Source organism: Coregonus clupeaformis, unplaced genomic scaffold (genome assembly GCF_020615455.1).
Source record: "Coregonus clupeaformis isolate EN_2021a unplaced genomic scaffold, ASM2061545v1 scaf0002, whole genome shotgun sequence".
NCBI lineage: Eukaryota > Metazoa > Chordata > Actinopteri > Salmoniformes > Salmonidae > Coregonus > Coregonus clupeaformis.
Genome location: NW_025533457.1, coordinates 2,172,501 through 2,189,523, shown reverse-complemented (window position 1 = coordinate 2,189,523; position 17,023 = coordinate 2,172,501). Strand labels below are relative to the sequence as shown.

General features: G+C 48.3%; 1 protein-coding gene across 1 annotated transcript in view; it reads right to left on the bottom strand.

Annotated features, from left to right (window-relative positions):
• LOC121587206 (post-GPI attachment to proteins factor 6-like) overlaps positions 1-17,023 on the bottom strand; it is a 116,585-nt gene that overhangs the window by 56,536 nt on the left and 43,026 nt on the right. The window lies entirely within an intron of this gene.

Genomic DNA, 17,023 nt, shown 5'->3' with positions numbered 1-17,023 from the left:
CATAGTCCACGGTTCCATACTGCCTAACCATAGTCCACGGTTCCATACTGCCTAACCATAGTCCACGGTTCCATACTGCCTAACCATAGTCCACGGTTCCATACTGCCTAACCATAGTCCACGGTTCCATACTGCCTAACCATAGTCCACGGTTCCATACTGCCTAACCATAGTCCACGGTTCCATACTGCCTAACCATAGTCCACGGTTCCATACTGCCTAACCATAGTCCACGGTTCCATACTGCCTAACCATAGTCCACGGTTCCATACTGCCTAACCATAGTCCACGGTTCCATACTGCCTAACCATAGTCCACGGTTCCATACTGCATGAATACAAAAAGTCCATCATGCAAAAAAATGTTTTCGTAAAAAACTAATGAATTCATAATTGTACTGTGTAAATGTGGTGCAAATGTATATCAGGGACTACTTCAGCAGAGGTAGATATCACTCACAGCCACGTTGTAATCTTCCAGTCCTTGAACATTTGGTTGTTTACATACAATTTATCGACCACTAGACGAAAATTCTGCTTCTCTGCTCGGAGCCTTTTGAAAGTGGGGTACAGGGCATGTCGTCTCTCCACTATTTCATGGGGAAATTGTTCATTAATAGAGAACGGGGTGTTCTTCAGTTCCCTACCCTGTTGTAACAAGGCAATCTTCATTTTGTAGTGAGTTAGCACAGCTATGATCGGACGGGGCCTTCCCTCCCCTCCGCCACTGAAACGGTGAGCCCTTTGAAAATCAATCGTATCCACCTGTTCCTCCGTCATCTTGAGATTACGTTTCATGAACACCTTGACTTTATCCTCTGTTGACTGATAGTTTTCATCCTCCTTTATTCCCATCATAACAATATTATTCTTCATACTTCTGCACTTTAGATCCAGTAATTCGGCTTTCATTGGTTTTATTATCATACCGTAGCCTCTCTGTAGTGTCTTTTAGGGAGTCCACGGCAGTTTTCAATATCTTATTTTCCACTCGTATTTCTTCCATCATTTTATTACTGTAATCCATTCTTGTTTTTAAGGCCTCAACCTCCCCCAGTAGCCCAGGCAATAAATCCAGCTGTTTTAACTGCACGCTCATGCTTGTAAGCAATGCTGTATCTTCCGGAGACATAGTTATAAAAACCTCCCCGGCCAATGTTACATTTTGAATTTTAGACAGCGTATTCCCTTCAGTTTCGCTTGCAGAGCTCGAGGAAAGGTCTTGTCTTGTTCGCTTCGATGTATCTGATTCTTTTTCACAATTATCAGCTAATCCTCAATTTTTTATGATTAACTTGGGACAAGCTATGTCTACCATGCTGCCATGTCATCAAGACTGGTCTGACTCATCCCAAACCATCTCAATTGGGTTGAGGTCGGGTGATTGTGGAGGCCAGGTCATCTGATGCAGCACTCCATTGTTTGTTTTTCAACAGGACAATGACCCAACACCCCTCCAGGCTGTGTAAGGGCTATTTTACCAAGAAGGAGAGCGATGGAATGCTGCATCAGATCCCCTGGACTCCACAATCACCCGACCTCAACCCAATTGAGCTGAGATTAGGAGCACACTCTTAAAAGGGAGTGCTGCTAATCTCAGCTTGTTACCTGTATTAAAAAGACACCTGTCCACAGAAGCAATCAATCAATCAGATTCCAAACTCTCCACCATGGCCAAGACCAAAGAGCTCTCCAAGGATGTCAGGGACAAGATTGTAGACCTACACAAGGCTGGAATGGGCTACAAGACCATCGCCAAGCAGCTTGGTGAGAAGGTGACAACAGTTGGTGCGATTATTCGCAAATGGAAGAAACACAAAAGAACTGTCAATCTCCCTCGGCCTGGGGCTCCATGCAAGATCTCACCTCGTGGAGTTGCAATGATCATGAGAACGGTGAGGAATCAGCCCAGAACTACACGGGAGGATCTTGTCAATGATCTCAAGGCAGCTGGGCCCATAGTCACAAAGAAAACAATTGGTAACACACTACGCCGTGAAGTACTGAAAACCTGCAGCACCCGCAAGGTCCCCCTGCTCAAGAAAGCACATATACAGGGCCATCTGAAGTTTGCCAATGAACATCTGAATGATTCAGAGGAGAACTGGGTGAAAGTGTTGTGGTCAGATGAGACCAAAATCGAGCTCTTTGGCATCAACTCAACTCGCCGTGTTTGGAGGAGGAGGAATGCTGCCTATGACCCCAAGAACACCATCCCCACCGTCAAACATGGAGGTGGAAACATTATGCTTTGGGGGTGTTTTTCTGCTAAGGGGACAGGACAACTTCACCGCATCAAAGGGACGATGGAGCGGGGCCATGTACCGTCAAATCTTGGGTGAGAACCTCCTTCCCTCAGCCAGGGCATTGAAAATGGGTCGTGGATGGGTATTCCAGCATGACAATGACCCAAAACACACGGCCAAGGCAACAAAGGAGTGGCTCAAGAAGAAGCACATTAAGGTCCTGGAGTGGCCTAGCCAGTCTCCAGACCTTAATCCCATAGAAAATCTGTGGAGGGAGCTGAAGGTTCGAATTGCCAAATGTCAGCCTCAAAACCTTAATGACTTGGAGAAGATCTGCAAAGAGGAGTGGGACAAAATCCCTCCTGAGATGTGTGTAAACCTGGTGGCCAACTACAAGAAACGTCTGACCTCTGTGATTGCCAACAAGGGTTTTGCCACCAAGTACTAAGTCATGTTTTGCAGAGGGGTCAAATACTTATTTCCCTCATTAAATTGCAAATCAATTCATAACATTTTTGACATGCGTTTTTCTGGATTTTTTTGTTGTTATTCTGTCTCTCACTGTTCAAATAAACCTAACATTAAAATTATAGACTGATCATTTATTTTGTCAGTGGGCAAACGCACATCATCAGCAGGGGATCAAATACTTTTTTCCCTCACTGTATGTGTTATTTCATAGTTTTGATATCTTCACTATTATTCTACAATGTAGAAAATAGTAAAAATAAAGAAAAACCCTTGAATAAGTAGGTTTGTCCAAACTTTTGACTGGTACTGTATATAATAATATATTTGTTTTGGGGGGCGCCACACAGTTTGGGAACCACTGTGCTAAATGACCACTACTGTAAGTCTCTCTGGATAAGAGTGTCTGCTAAATGACTCACTACTGTAAGTTGCTCTGGATAAGAGTGTCTGCTAAATGAGCACTACTGTAAATGAGCACTACTGTAAATGACCACTACTGTAGTCTCTCTTGATAAGAGTGTCTGATAAATGTAGAGTAAGGCTGCCACAAATCAAATCAAGCCTCTTCAAGCTCTTTCAAAAATAACTCAATTTTTGTTCAGCGCTCTCCCTCTGTCTTTCTCTCTTGCGACAGTTTTTCAGCCAAAAACCTCCTGTGAAAATATTTTTAAAACGATCTATGTTTGTCCTGATTTGACTCTGCACCGCACATTTTTTTTTTTTTTAACCAGGAAAAACCCGTTGACACCCAGAGTCCCTTTTTCAAGGGAGATCTGGCCAAGAAGGCAGCAACAATTAATACATTACAGAATTAACAACATGCAACAATATAATTCAACAACATGATCCGGTCTAAAAAAAAGCATTCACACTCCTCTGTAATAGAGACTCCCATCAAAATGTGTAATTCATTCAGCGGCACTAACATATCTAGATGAAGCATGGATTGTAGACTATTCCATGCCTCTGGTACACAAGACAAGAAGGCAGTCTTGCGTAATACAGTAAATGTCCTGGGAAGCAACCACCTAGCAGACCGGGTCTGGTAACTGCTGGTGGTAAAGGAGACCAGACTACAGTAGCAACCACCTAGCAGACCGGGTCTGGTAACCGCTGGTGGTAAAGGAGACCAGACTACAGTAGCAACCACCTAGCAGACCGGGTCTGGTACCTGGTGGAGAAGGAGACCAGACTACAGAGGTAAAGAGGGAGTTGACCCAAAAGGGCTTTGTAGATGAACACATACAAATGTAGATTTCTGTGCATGTAAAGTGCAGTCCAACCACCATTTGGTACAAGGAGCAATGGTGGGTGAGTGACTTGGCATTTGTAATAAAGCGCAAGGATGCATGATAAACAGAGTTCAGTCTCTGTACGACAGAAGAGGCTGCATACGAATACAACAAGTCACCATAATCAATTACAGAGAGAAAAGTGGCCTGATCAAGCTTCTTTCTAGCCATAAGCAGGAAGCAAGACTTATTACGAAAATAAAAACCCAATTTCAATTTAAGCAAATCTCACAAGATTATCCAACTTGTCATCCAACCATGTACCTAGGTATTTGTAGGATGACACTTTTTCAATGGATAAGCCACCAGGTGTGACAATGCTAACCTTCTCTAGCTGAGTGCGAGCTCTGGTAAAGGTCATGAATGTTGTTGTTGTTTTTTTACATTCAAGACCAGTTTGAGACCATAAAGGGAGACCTGCAGTGACAAAAGCAGTCTGGAGCTCGTCGATAGCCTGAACCAGAGAAGGAGCTCTGGAGCTCGTCGATAGCCTGAACCAGAGAAGGAGCTCTGGAGCTCGTCGATAGCCTGAACCAGAGAAGGAGCTCTGGAGCTCGTCGACAGCCTGAACCAGAGAAGGAGCTCTGGAGCTCGTCGATAGCCTGAACCAGAGAAGGAGCTCTGGAGCTCGTCCATAGCCTGAACCAGAGCGGTTTTGACACCTTAACACTCCGTCATAAATTAGGCAGAATCTGGGAATCTGCCTCTTGCTCTCTTCAGTATTCCTAAAGGAATGCCCTTTGTCTACAGAATACTTTTGCCGCCAAAACTATAACTATAACTATATCCTCCCGAGTGGCGCAGTGGTCTAAGGCTCTGCATCGCAGTGCTAGCTGTGCCACTAGAGATCCTTGTTCGAATCCAGGCTCTGTCGTAGCCGGCCGCGACCGGGAGACCCACAGGGCGTAACTCGGAAAGTTTATCCAAATGTTGTATAAAATGTGAACATGGTGCCTGTATTTGACTGATGATGAAAACATTATCATCCTATAACAATAATGAAAATATTTATTTTGGGATATTTTCTCCCAAAATAAAACGCTCCCTAACTGTCCCAGCTATCTGTAGAGGGAACTGATCTATGCCTTGGCCTGATGCCAGAGCTAAATAAGTCCCGTCTGGTTCCAACAGAAACAGCCCTTAGAGCGCGCGGCTGAATGTACACAGAACAGCTCTTTCTGAGCAGAGCGCACAGTAGTTTGTTAAAGTATTGTTTAAGATTGTTGTTTATTGTTTTATTGTTTAATTCGGGAGATGGTCACTATCACCAACTTCCTCGATGGTGCCCCAAATCCTAATGGATGATTAATTTAAATCGAGTAACAATTAAATATAGCAGTGGGAGGACATAAACTGATTTCCAAATGCTGGGAATGGAATCGGTTAAGAGACTCAAGTTGAAAATGTGATCCACAGGTTCAGTAATAATACCAGCTGAGAGGTAGGGATCCAGGTCGTCTGGACCTGCAGACTTTTTAGTGTCTATTGCCTTCAGTCCTTTATAGACCTCAGCATAAGAAACAGTTAGTTTTTTTTAGCAGACGGTCTTATCCAGAGCGACTTACAGTTAGTGAGTACATAAATATTTTATTATTCTTTTGAAAAAAAAAAATAATAAATAATATAATAATATAATATGCCATTTAGCAGACGCTTTTATCCAAAGCGACTTACAGTCATGTGTGCATACATTTTTACGTATGGGTGGTCCCGGGGATCGAACCCACTACCCTGGCGTTACAAGTGCCATGCTCTACCAAATACTTTATTTTTCTTGTTTTTGATTTTATTTTTATACTGGCCCCCCGTGGGAATCGAACCCACAACCCTGGCGTTGCAAGCGCCATGCTCTACCAACTGAGCTACACGGGGCCCATTAGAGGCCTGGGCCCCACCATGATCAAAACACTGAACCAGCACATATGAAGTGCTTGTTAAAAACCACTACAATATCGGCTTTATCCTTCACTTAATTAGAAACCATCATTCAAATGGTCAGGAAGGCCAAAGGATACATTAGATCCTGACACTGATTTGATTAGCTTCCAGAACTTGGTAGGGTTGTTTAGGTTCTCTGTGAATGTATTTAGATAAAAATCTGATTTGGACTTCCTGATCAATCCTGTACATTTGTCTCTTAGCGCTCTGAAGGAGGTTCCAGTCAACAGGAGTATTTGTATGTCTAGCTTGAGCCCAATAGACATTTCTAATTAATTCTGCCAAGTTATCTGAAAACCAGGGATTGTCCCTTCCACTGACTCTACATTTCTTCACAGCGGCATGCTCATCACAAATGGACACAAATGTAATATTAAAAATAGACCCAGGCAGTGTCAATATCGGGAATCAGATTTACTCTGTCAATATCAGATCATGTAAAAATGCTTGCTCATCAAACTGTCTAAAATGTATTTAAAAAATATAACGGGAGTTTGGCTTTGATAATTTTTGTATTTCTACCAAAAGCAATTGCACAGTGATCACTGACATCATTACAGAATATCCCAGACGATGTGTATTTGTGAGGGGTATTCGTTAGGACAACGTCCAACAGCGTTGATTTTGTTAGGTGCTCTGGGATTCGGTCTTGTAGGCCCATTCATTAATTGCAAGAAATTCCGAGAGTCACACAGTTATTTAAAAGAGTCCAATACAGATGTAAGCATGTCCCAGTTCAAATCTCCTAAAACAATGAATTCAGACTCATTTAGCTTGTGCAGGACATCAGAGAGAGAGTTCAGTGCGTCTCCCGAAGCCGAGGGCGGTCCGTAGCAGCCGAGGGCGGTCCGTAGCAGCCGAGGGCGGTCCGTAGCAGCCGAGGGCGGTCCGTAGCAGCCGAGGGCGGTCCGTAGCAGCCGAGGGCGGTCCGTAGCAGCCGAGGGCGGTCCGTAGCAGCCGAGGGCGGTCCGTCTGTAGCAGCCGAGGGCGGGCGGTCTGTAGCAGCCGAGGGCGGTCTGTAGCAGCCGAGGGCAGTCTGTAGCAGCCGAGGGCAGTCTGTAGCAGCCGAGGGAGGGCAGTCTGTAGCAGCCGAGGGAGGGCAGTCTGTAGCAGCCGAGGGAGGGCAGTCTGTAGCAGCCGAGGGAGGGCAGTCTGTAGCAGCCGAGGGAGGTCAGTCTGTAGCAGCCGAGGGAGGGCAGTCTGTAGCAGCCGAGGGAGGGCAGTCTGTAGCAGCCGAGGGAGGGCAGTCTGTAGCAGCCGAGGGAGGGCAGTCTGTAGCAGCCGAGGGAGGGCAGTCTGTAGCAGCCGAGGGAGGGCAGTCTGTAGCAGCCGAGGGAGGGAAGTCTGTAGAAAACGAGGGCGGTCTGTAGAAGCCGAGGGCAGTATGTAGCAGCCGAGGGCGGTCTGTAGAAGCCGAGGGCGGTCTGTAGCAGCCGAGGGAGGGCAGTCTGTAGCAGCCGAGGGCGGTCTGTAGCAGTCTGTAGCAGCCGAGGGAGGGCAGTCTGTAGCAGCCGACTACAGGGGGAGACCTTTTATACGTTCACGTTAAACCGCAAGCAATTCAAAATGTTTGGCTTTGGTAATTGAGAGAATTTCAAAAAGGTGTTCAATTTGGATTTCACATAAATTGCAACCCCTTCTCCTTTACTCATTCGATCATTTCTAAAAACTGTGTACCCATCAATAGAAATCGAGTTATTTGACACAGATTTCTTTAGCCAAGTTTCTGATAAAACCATTATGTCCGCATTTGTCGTTTTGGCCCATATTCTAATCATGTCTATTTTTGGAAATGGACTTCTGACATTAACATGCAAGAGGCCAACACCTGCTTGGTTTTTAAAATCCTAGGGAGTCGGTAGAAATTGCATGGTATCTACTGGCCCAGGGTTTGGTCCCACATTACCAGAGATCACCAATAAATCCTAGGGAGTCGGTAGAGATTGCATGGTATCTACTGGCCCAGGGTTTGGTCCCACATTACCAGAGATCACCAATAAATCCTAGGGAGTCGGTAGAGATTGCATGGCATCTACTGGGCCAGGGTTTGGTCCCACATTACCAGAGATCACCAACAAATCCTAGGGAGTCGGTAGAGATTGCATGGTATCTACTGGCCCAGGGTTTGGACCACATTACCAGAGATCACCAATAAATCCTAGGGAGTCAGTAGAGATTGCATGGTATATACCGCCCAGGGTTGGATGAATTGCCTAAATATAAAAACAGTCATTTGTTGATTATATCAGACACTGTGCCTTTACACCTGTGCCTTTATACATGAATCAATCTCATCTTCTCTTTATGTTTGGGGTCCACAGTCAGCACACAGCTTCGGGGCTTTGTGTGAGCAAACCCCACAAACAAATCGTTTGCACTGCACACAGTTTTCATGGGCCTTGTTTTGTGTGCACCTGCCGACTTGACATTGGGTCTTCTGTTCCCCAGTGGGAGCTGTGGTGCTTGGGGAAGAGGGAGAGCAGGACCTGCTGCCTTGACATTGGGTCTTCTGTTCCCCAGTGGGAGCTGTGGTGCTTGGGGAAGAGGGAGAGCAGGACCTGCTGCCTTGACATTGGGTCTTCTGTTCCCCAGTGGGAGCTGTGGTGCTTGGGGAGGATGGAGAGCAGGACCTGCTGCCTTGACATTGGGTCTTCTGTTCCCCAGTGGGAGCTGTGGTGCTTGGGGAGGATGGAGAGCAGGACCTGCTGCCTTGACATTGGGTCTTCTGTTCCCCAGTGGGAGCTGTGGTGCTTGGGGAAGAGGGAGAGCAGGACCTGCTGCCTTGACATTGGGTCTTCTGTTCCCCAGTGGGAGCTGTGGTGCTTGGGGAAGAGGGAGAGCAGGACCTGCTGCCTTGACATTGAGTCTTCTGTTCCCCAGTGGGAGCTGTGGTGCTTGGGGAAGAGGGAGAGCAGGACCTGCTGCCTTGACATTGGGTCTTCTGTTCCCCAGTGGGAGCTGTGGTGCTTGGGGAAGAGGGAGAGCAGGACCTGCTGCCTTGACATCGAGTCTTCTGTTCCCCAGTGGGAGCTGTGGTGCTTGGGGAAGAGGGAGAGCAGGACCTGCTGCCTTGACATTGGGTCTTCTGTTCCCCAGTGGGAGCTGTGGTGCTTGGGGAAGAGGGAGAGCAGGACCTGCTGCCTTGACGCCCTGTAGCTTCTTTCTTGGCGTTCATGTGGTTCTCACGAAGCTCACATGCCACATCCTGTGGGATATATGGTGCTGAGGATGCAAACGCTCTTATTTATTTTACATCTGTACACCAGGAGCGTTGCTTTACCACTCTCCATCACTGATGTGGAGTACAGCTCCACTTGTATGCTGTTTTGCACAGGGGGGGGGGGGGCAGCCCCCTGCCTTTGTTTGTTCACTGTTCCTAGCAGGCTAGTCTTCTTTGCAATCAACTTGTCTGACAGGGAAATTGATGTGGAGAAGTTGTCCATGGTCACATTTCTGCCTTTTCCCATGTAAGGCTCCAAAAGTCTCAACGCCAGTCTCAGACAGACTCTCACCCGCTGACCTGGTTTTCATCTTTCCCCTTGATACGGAATGGTTTCGACATCAGCGGCTAACCAAAATGTAACTGAAGTCACATGCACCATTATCAGTTTCTACCTGCTTTCCATCGCCCGTTCATCCATTAACAACAGAAGAGCATATTTTAATTTTTACTAGTTTTTGCTTAGTAGCCAGATCAATGTTGCTGTGTGAGTGGCCACGTGCTGAATGCATGGACAGCACGGATATTCTTGGAAAAAGTGAAATTTGGAAAAAGAGATGCACCTCTTGAATTTTAAGAGTTATTTGAAAAGGGTAAGAGTCATAGAAACTGCAGAATCTGCTCTTTCAGATACTATATAGAAATCAATGTTTCACCTGCATGTGACTCTGATGGAGGATTTGATAAAGCAATGCTCCTTTCCCTGCATCTGTCAATTTCAAGATGCGCCCGTCTCTCCATGTACAATTTGACAACTGATCGGCCTAATATTGTCACCTCATCAGATTATTGTCAATGTAATCTTGTCTATAGGCTAACTCCCATTATGTGTGAAATTAGTTTTGGTAAAGTTTAGGTGTAGTTTCGATGAGCCGGCTGTGCAGGCTGACTGGCATCGTCGTTTCCCGCTCATCAACTTGGATAGAGTCAAGGATATGTTTTGCATTATTCTAAAGCATGTTTTCATTTCCTTTAGAATAAATGGTATTAGTAATATAGTTACAGTAATTAAACAGTCATGTAACAGCTTATTTTTACAAAGTAAAACGTAAAAGAGAATGTTATCAACCTGCATTATTATTAAAATTAGCGGCAACGCTGATAAATAGGCATAACACAAACTTATCATTACACTATTGTCTTTCTAAATTAAAATCAACCTCTTCACCTTCATCATTCAGTTAGGCCTAATTGAAATTCGATTGTGAAGTAACTTGCACAATTATTGCCCAGTCCATCCATTTGTCATTCATTCAGTGAGGAGAGAGAGACGCATTAGCGCCTGGCTGGGTACCAACGTCCTACAGCACATTGTCTTGGGATTAAGTTAGGAATAGGTGTGAAAAAAGACACAGGTAAATACTTTTCTGTTTGGGATTTCAAAATTCAGACATATGAGCAGTGTAAAATACAAACAATTAGGAAAAGTCAGGGAATGGCCAGGATTTCTTTTTTTACAAAATCAAACGTCAGCGGCCGTTGGCCTATGGCGGTTCTAGTGTTAAGGTATTTTCTCCTCTCCTCTCCTCTTAAAGGTCTGTTCTCTCCTCTCTCCTCTCTCCTCTCTCCTCTTATACACATGCTTCCCCAGGGGATGGTTGGTTGGCCTCAGCCTGGGCCTTGTTTCTCTGACAGGTAATAACTCAAGCTGCGGCCTGCTGCTGCTTTCACTCTCTTCCCTTCTCCCCCTCTCTACCTACCTCTCCCCCTCACTCCCTACCTCTCCCCCTCTCTCCTCCCTCTGCCCCCCTCTCTTATCTGAGGGATGTTACCTGGGATTTTCATCCCAATTCGGAGGAGGCTGTGACCTCTACTGTCTCTCTGCTGTATTGTATTATTTTAACGAGACACCTATTTATCCTCATCTTAGAGTACAGTACAGTAACCAGGAGTGTTCTTTCAGTTCTTTTAGCACCAAGCACTGCTGCTGACTGCACACACAGCCATTCTCATCTGACAGTGTTAGATCAGAGAGGAGCCCAAGACCAGTAGAACTGATGTATGTGTCCCAAATTACACCCTCATAGGGTCAAAAGTAGTCCACTACTTATAGGGTGCCATTTGGGTGGCAGACCAACCCACAGGCAAGAATAGCAGCAGAGCTCAGAGTGGCTTGATTACAGGAGCTAGCTGTACAGTGTCTGTCTGGGTGGATTCTGTTCAAGATCCACTGACTTGGTCTGTCTGGGTGGATTCTGTTCAAGATCCACTGACTTGGTCTGTCTGGGTGGATTCTGTTCAAGATCCACTGACTTGGTCTGTCTGGGTGGATTCTGTTCAAGATCCACTGACTTGATCTGTCCGGGGGATTATGTTCAAGATCCACTGACTTGGTCTGTCTGGGTGGATTCTGTTCAAGATCCACTGACTTGATCTGTCCGGGGGATTATGTTCAAGATCCACTGACTTGGTCTGTCTGGGTGGATTCTGTTTCTAGATCCACTGACTTGGTCTGTCTGGGTGGATTCTGTTCAAGATCCACTGACTTGATCTGTCCGGGGGATTATGTTCAAGATCCACTGACTTTGTCTGTCTGGGTGGATTCTGTTCAAGATCCACTGACTTGGTCTGTCTGGGTGGATTCTGTTCAAGATCCACTGACTTGGTCTGTCTGGGTGGATTCCGTTCAAGATCCACTGACTTGGTCTGTCTGGGTGGATTCTGTTCAAGATCCACTGACTTGATCTGTCCCGGGGGATTCTGTTCAAGATCCACTGACTTGGTCTGTCTGGGTGGATTCCGTTCAAGATCCACTGACTTGGTCTGTCTGGGTGGATTCTGTTCAAGATCCACTGACTTGGTCTGTCTGGGTGGATTCCGTTCAAGATCCACTGACTTGGTCTGTCTGGGTGGATTCTGTTCAAGATCCACTGAATTGGTCTGTTCTAAAGCATCCCCCCCACCCCCCCGCCGCCCGCCTGGCTGCCTGCCTATGTCTGTGATGTCTGAGACGGAGCCTGTAATTGGTTGTGTGATCGTCCATCTGTGTCTCGGTGTGTTGTCATGTAGTGTAACACAGTCAGTCAATTCCCCCGAACCACAGACAGACAGGGCTGCCAGTAAACTGATATGGTACTGTGATCTTTGCTGTGGGATATCTGTTATCTATTGTGCTGGGGTCTGAGGTCTGGGATATCTGTTCATAACTGATGCTACTCTCTGATGGGCGGCACAATACAAGGAGAAGATGAGGAAAGTGATCTGCATTTGTTCTGCTGTTTAAATAGCTAATGAAAATAATTGATAAGTGGCTCAATCTCTCTCCCATTCTATTGATCTCTCTCAATCTCTCTCCCATTCTATTGATCGCTCTCAATCTCTCTCCCATTCTATTGATCGCTCTCAATCTCTCTCCCATTCTATTGATCGCTCTCAATCTCTCTCCCATTCTATTGATCTCTTTCAATCTCTCTCCCTATATTCTTTCTCTCTCTCCACACAACCACTCACACAGTGAAGTTGTGGTCAGGTTAGGGTAAGGGTCAGGGTTAGGGTGAGATGTTAGGGCTAGAGTTAGATGTACTCACACGGTGACGTTGTGGTCAGGTTAGGGTAAGGGTCAGGGTTAGGGTGAGATGTTGGGGCTAGAGTTAGATGTACTCACACGGTGACGTTGTGGTCAGGTTAGGGTAAGGGTCAGGGTTAGGGTGAGATGTTAGGGCTAGAGTTAGATGTACTCACACGGTGACGTTGCGGTCAGGTTAGGGTAAGGGTCAGGGTTAGGGTGAGATGTTAGGGCTAGAGTTAGATGTACTCACACGGTGACGTTGCGGTCAGGTTAGGGTAAGGGTCAGGGTTAGGGTGAGATGTTAGGGCTAGAGTTAGATGTACTCACACTGAAGTTGTGGTCAGGTTAGGGTAAGGGTCAGGGTTAGGGTAAGGGTCAGGGTTAGGGTAAGGGTCAGGGTTAGGGTAAGGGTCAGGGTTAGGGTAAGGGTCAGGGTTAGGGTAAGGGTCAGGGTTAGGGTGAGATGTTAGGGCTAGAGTTAGATGTACTCACACTGAAGTTGTGGTCAGGTTAGGGTAAGGGTCAGGGTTAGGGTAAGGGTCAGGGTTAGGGTAAGGGTCAGGGTTAGGGTAAGGGTCAGGGTTAGGGTAAGGGTCAGGGGTTAGGGTAAGGGTCAGGGTTAGGGTAAGGGTCAGGGTTAGGGTAAGGGTCAGGGTTAGGGTAAGGGTCAGGGTTAGGGTAAGGGTCAGGGTTAGGGTAAGGGTCAGGGTTAGGGTAAGGGTCAGGGTTAGGGTAAGGGTCAGGGTTAGGGTAAGGGTCAGGGTTAGGGTAAGGGTCAGGGTTAGGGTAAGGGTCAGGGTTAGGGTGAGATGTTAGGGTTAGGGTAAGGGTCAGGGTTAGGGTGAGATGTTAGGGTTAGGGTAAGGGTCAGGGTTAGGGTAAGGGTCAGGGTTAGGGTAAGGGTCAGGGTTAGGGTAAGGGTCAGGGTTAGGGTAAGGGTCAGGGTTAGGGTAAGGGGTCAGGGTTAGGTAGGGTCAGGGTTAGGGTAAGGGTCAGGGTTAGGGTAAGGGTCAGGGTTAGGGTAAGGGTCAGGGTTAGGGTAGGGGTCAGGGTTAGGTAAGGGTCAGGGTTAGGGTAAGGGTCAGGGTTAGGGTGAGATGTTAGGGGTTAGGGTAAGGGTCAGGGTTAGGGTGAGATGTTAGGGTTAGGGTAAGGGTCAGGGTTAGGGTAAGGGGTCAGGGTTAGGGTAAGGGTCAGGGTTAGGAAGTAAGGGTCAGGGTTAGGGTAAGGGGTCAGGGTTAGGGTAAGGGTCAGGGTTAGGGTTAGGGTCAGGGTTAGGGTAAGGGGTCAGGGTTAGGGTGAGGGTCAGGGTTAGGGTAAGGGTCAGGGGTTAGGGTAAGGGTCAGGGGTTAGGTCAGGGTCAGGGTTAGGTTAGGGTCAGGGTTAGGGTAAGGGTCAGGGTTAGGGTAAGGGTCAGGGTTAGGGTAAGGGGTCAGGGTTAGGGTTAGGGTCAGGGTTAGGTAAGGGTCAGGGTTAGGGTAAGGTCAGGGTTAGGGTAAGGGTCAGGGTTAGGGTAAGGGTCAGGAGTTAGGGTCAGGGTCAGGGTTAGGGTAAGGGTCAGGGTTAGGGTAAGGGTCAGGGTTAGGGTAAGGGTCAGGGTTAGGGTAAGGGGGTCAGGGTTAGGGTGAGATGTTAGGGTTAGGGTAAGGGTCAGGGTTAGGGGTGAGATGTTAGGGTTAGGGTAAGGGTCAGGGTTAGGGTAAGGGTCAGGGTTAGGGTAAGGGTCAGGGTTAGGGTAAGGGTCAGGGTTAGGGTAAGGGTCAGGGTTAGGGTGAGATGTTAGGGTTAGGGTAAGGGTCAGGGTTAGGGTGAGATGTTAGGGTTAGGGTAAGGGTCAGGGTTAGGGTAAGGGTCAGGGTTAGGGTAAGGGTCAGGGTTAGGGTAAGGGTCAGGGTTAGGGTAAGGGTCAGGGTTAGGGTAAGGGTCAGGGTTAGGGTTAGGGTCAGGGTTAGGGTAAGGGTCAGGGTTAGGGTGAGGGTCAGGGTTAGGGTAAGGGTCAGGGTTAGGGTAAGGGTCAGGGGTTAGGGTCAGGGTCAGGGTTAGGGTAAGGGGTCAGGGTTAGGGTAAGGGTCAGGGTTAGGGTAAGGGTCAGGGTTAAAGGGTCAGGGTTAGGGTTAGGGTCAGGGTTAGGGTAAGGGTCAGGGTTAGGAGTAAGGGTCAGGGTTAGGGAAGGTCAGGGGTTAGGGTAAGGGTCAGGGTTAGGGTCAGGGTCAGGGTTAGGGTGAGGGTCAGGGTTAGGGTAAGGTCAGGGTTAGGGTAAGGGTCAGGGTTAGGGTAAGGGTCAGGGTTAGGGTCAGGGTCAGGGTTAGGGTAAGGGTCAGGGTTAGGGTAAGGGTCAGGGTTAGGGTAAGGGTCAGGGTTAGGGTAAGGGTCAGGGTTAGGGTAAGGGTCAGGGTTAGGGTGAGATGTTAGGGTTAGGGTAAGGGTCAGGGTTAGGGTGAGGGTCAGGGTTAGGGTAAGGGTCAGGGTTAGGGTAAGGGTCAGGGTTAGGGTCAGGGTCAGGGTTAGGGTAAGGGTCAGGGTTAGGGTGAGGGTCAGGGTTAGGGTAAGGGTCAGGGTTAGGGTGAGATGTTAGGGTTAGGGTAAGGGTCAGGGTTAGGGTAAGGGTCAGGGTTAGGGTAAGGGTCAGGGTTAGGGTGAGGGTCAGGGTTAGGGTAAGGGTCAGGGTTAGGGTAAGGGTCAGGGTTAGGGTCAGGGTCAGGGTTAGGGTAAGGGTCAGGGTTAGGGTAAGGGTCAGGGTTAGGGTAAGGGTCAGGGTTAGGGTAAGGGTCAGGGTTAGGGTGAGATGTTAGGGTTAGGGTAAGGGTCAGGGTTAGGGTGAGATGTTAGGGTTAGGGTAAGGGTCAGGGTTAGGGTGAGGGTCAGGGTTAGGGTAAGGGTCAGGGTTAGGGTGAGGGTCAGGGTTAGGGTAAGGGTCAGGGTTAGGGTAAGGGTCAGGGTTAGGGTAAGGGTCAGGGTTAGGGTAAGGGTCAGGGTTAGGGTAAGGGTCAGGGTTAGGGTAAGGGTCAGGGTTAGGGTAAGGGTCAGGGTCAGGGTAAGGGTCAGGGTCAGGGTTAGGGTCAGGGTCAGGGTTAGGGTAAGGGTCAGGGTTAGGGTAAGGGTCAGGGTTAGGGTAAGGGTCAGGGTTAGGGTAAGGGTCAGGGTAAGGGTCAGGGTTAGGGTAAGGGTCAGGGTTAGGGTAAGGGTCAGGGTTAGGGTAAGGGTCAGGGTTAGGGTAGGGTCAGGGTCAGGGTAAGGGTCAGGGTCAGGGTTAGGGTCAGGGTCAGGGTTAGGGTAAGGGTCAGGGTTAGGGTAAGGGTCAGGGTTAGGGTAAGGGTCAGGGTTAGGGTAAGGGTCAGGGTAAGGGTCAGGGTCAGGGTAAGGGTCAGGGTTAGGGTTAGGGTCAGGGTTAGGGTAAGGGTTAGGGTTAGGGTAAGGGTCAGGGTTAGGGTAAGGGTTAGGGTTAGGGTAAGGGTCAGGGTTAGGGTAAGGGTCAGGGTTAGGGTAAGGGTCAGGGTTAGGTAAGGGTCAGGGTTAGGGTAAGGGTCAGGGTTAGGGTAAGGGTCAGGGGTTAGGGTAAGGGTCAGGGTTAGGGTAAGGGTCAGGGTTAGGTAAGGGTCAGGGTTAGGGTAAGGGTCAGGGTTAGGGTAAGGGTCAGGGGTTAGGGTAAGGGTCAGGGTTAGGGTAAGGGTTAGGGTTAGGTAAGGGTCAGGGGTTAGGGTAAGGGTCAGGGTTAGGGTAAGGGTCAGGGTTAGGGTAAGGGTCAGGGTTAGGGTAAGGTCAGGGTTAGGGTAAGGGTCAGGGTGAGGGTCAGGGTCAGGGTTAGGGTAAGGGTCAGGGTTAGGGTGAGGGTCAGGTTAGGGTAAGGGTCAGGGTTAGGGTAAGGGTCAGGGTTAGGGTAAGGGTCAGGGTTAGGGTAAGGGTCAGGGTTAGGGTAAGGGTCAGGGTTAGGGTAAGGGTAAGGGTCAGGGTCAGGGTAAGGGTTAGGGTAAGGGTAAGGGTTAGGGTAAGGGTCAGGGTTAGGGTAAGGGTCAGGGTTAGGGTTAGGGTCAGGGTTAGGGTAAGGGTTAGGGTAAGGGTTAGGGTCAGGGTTAGGGTCAGGGTTAGGGTAAGGGTCAGGGTTAGGGTAAGGGTCAGGGTTAGGGTTAGGGTCAGGGTTAGGGTAAGGGTTAGGTAAGGGTTAGGGTCAGGGTTAGGGTCAGGGTTAGGGTGAGGGTCAGGTTAGGGTAAGGGTCAGGGTTAGGGTAAGGGTCAGGGTTAGGGTAGGGGTCAGGGTTAGGGTAAGGGTCAGGGTTAGGGTAAGGGTCAGGGTTAGGGGTAAGGGTCAGGGTTAGGGTAAGGGTCAGGGTTAGGTTTAGGGTCAGGGTTAG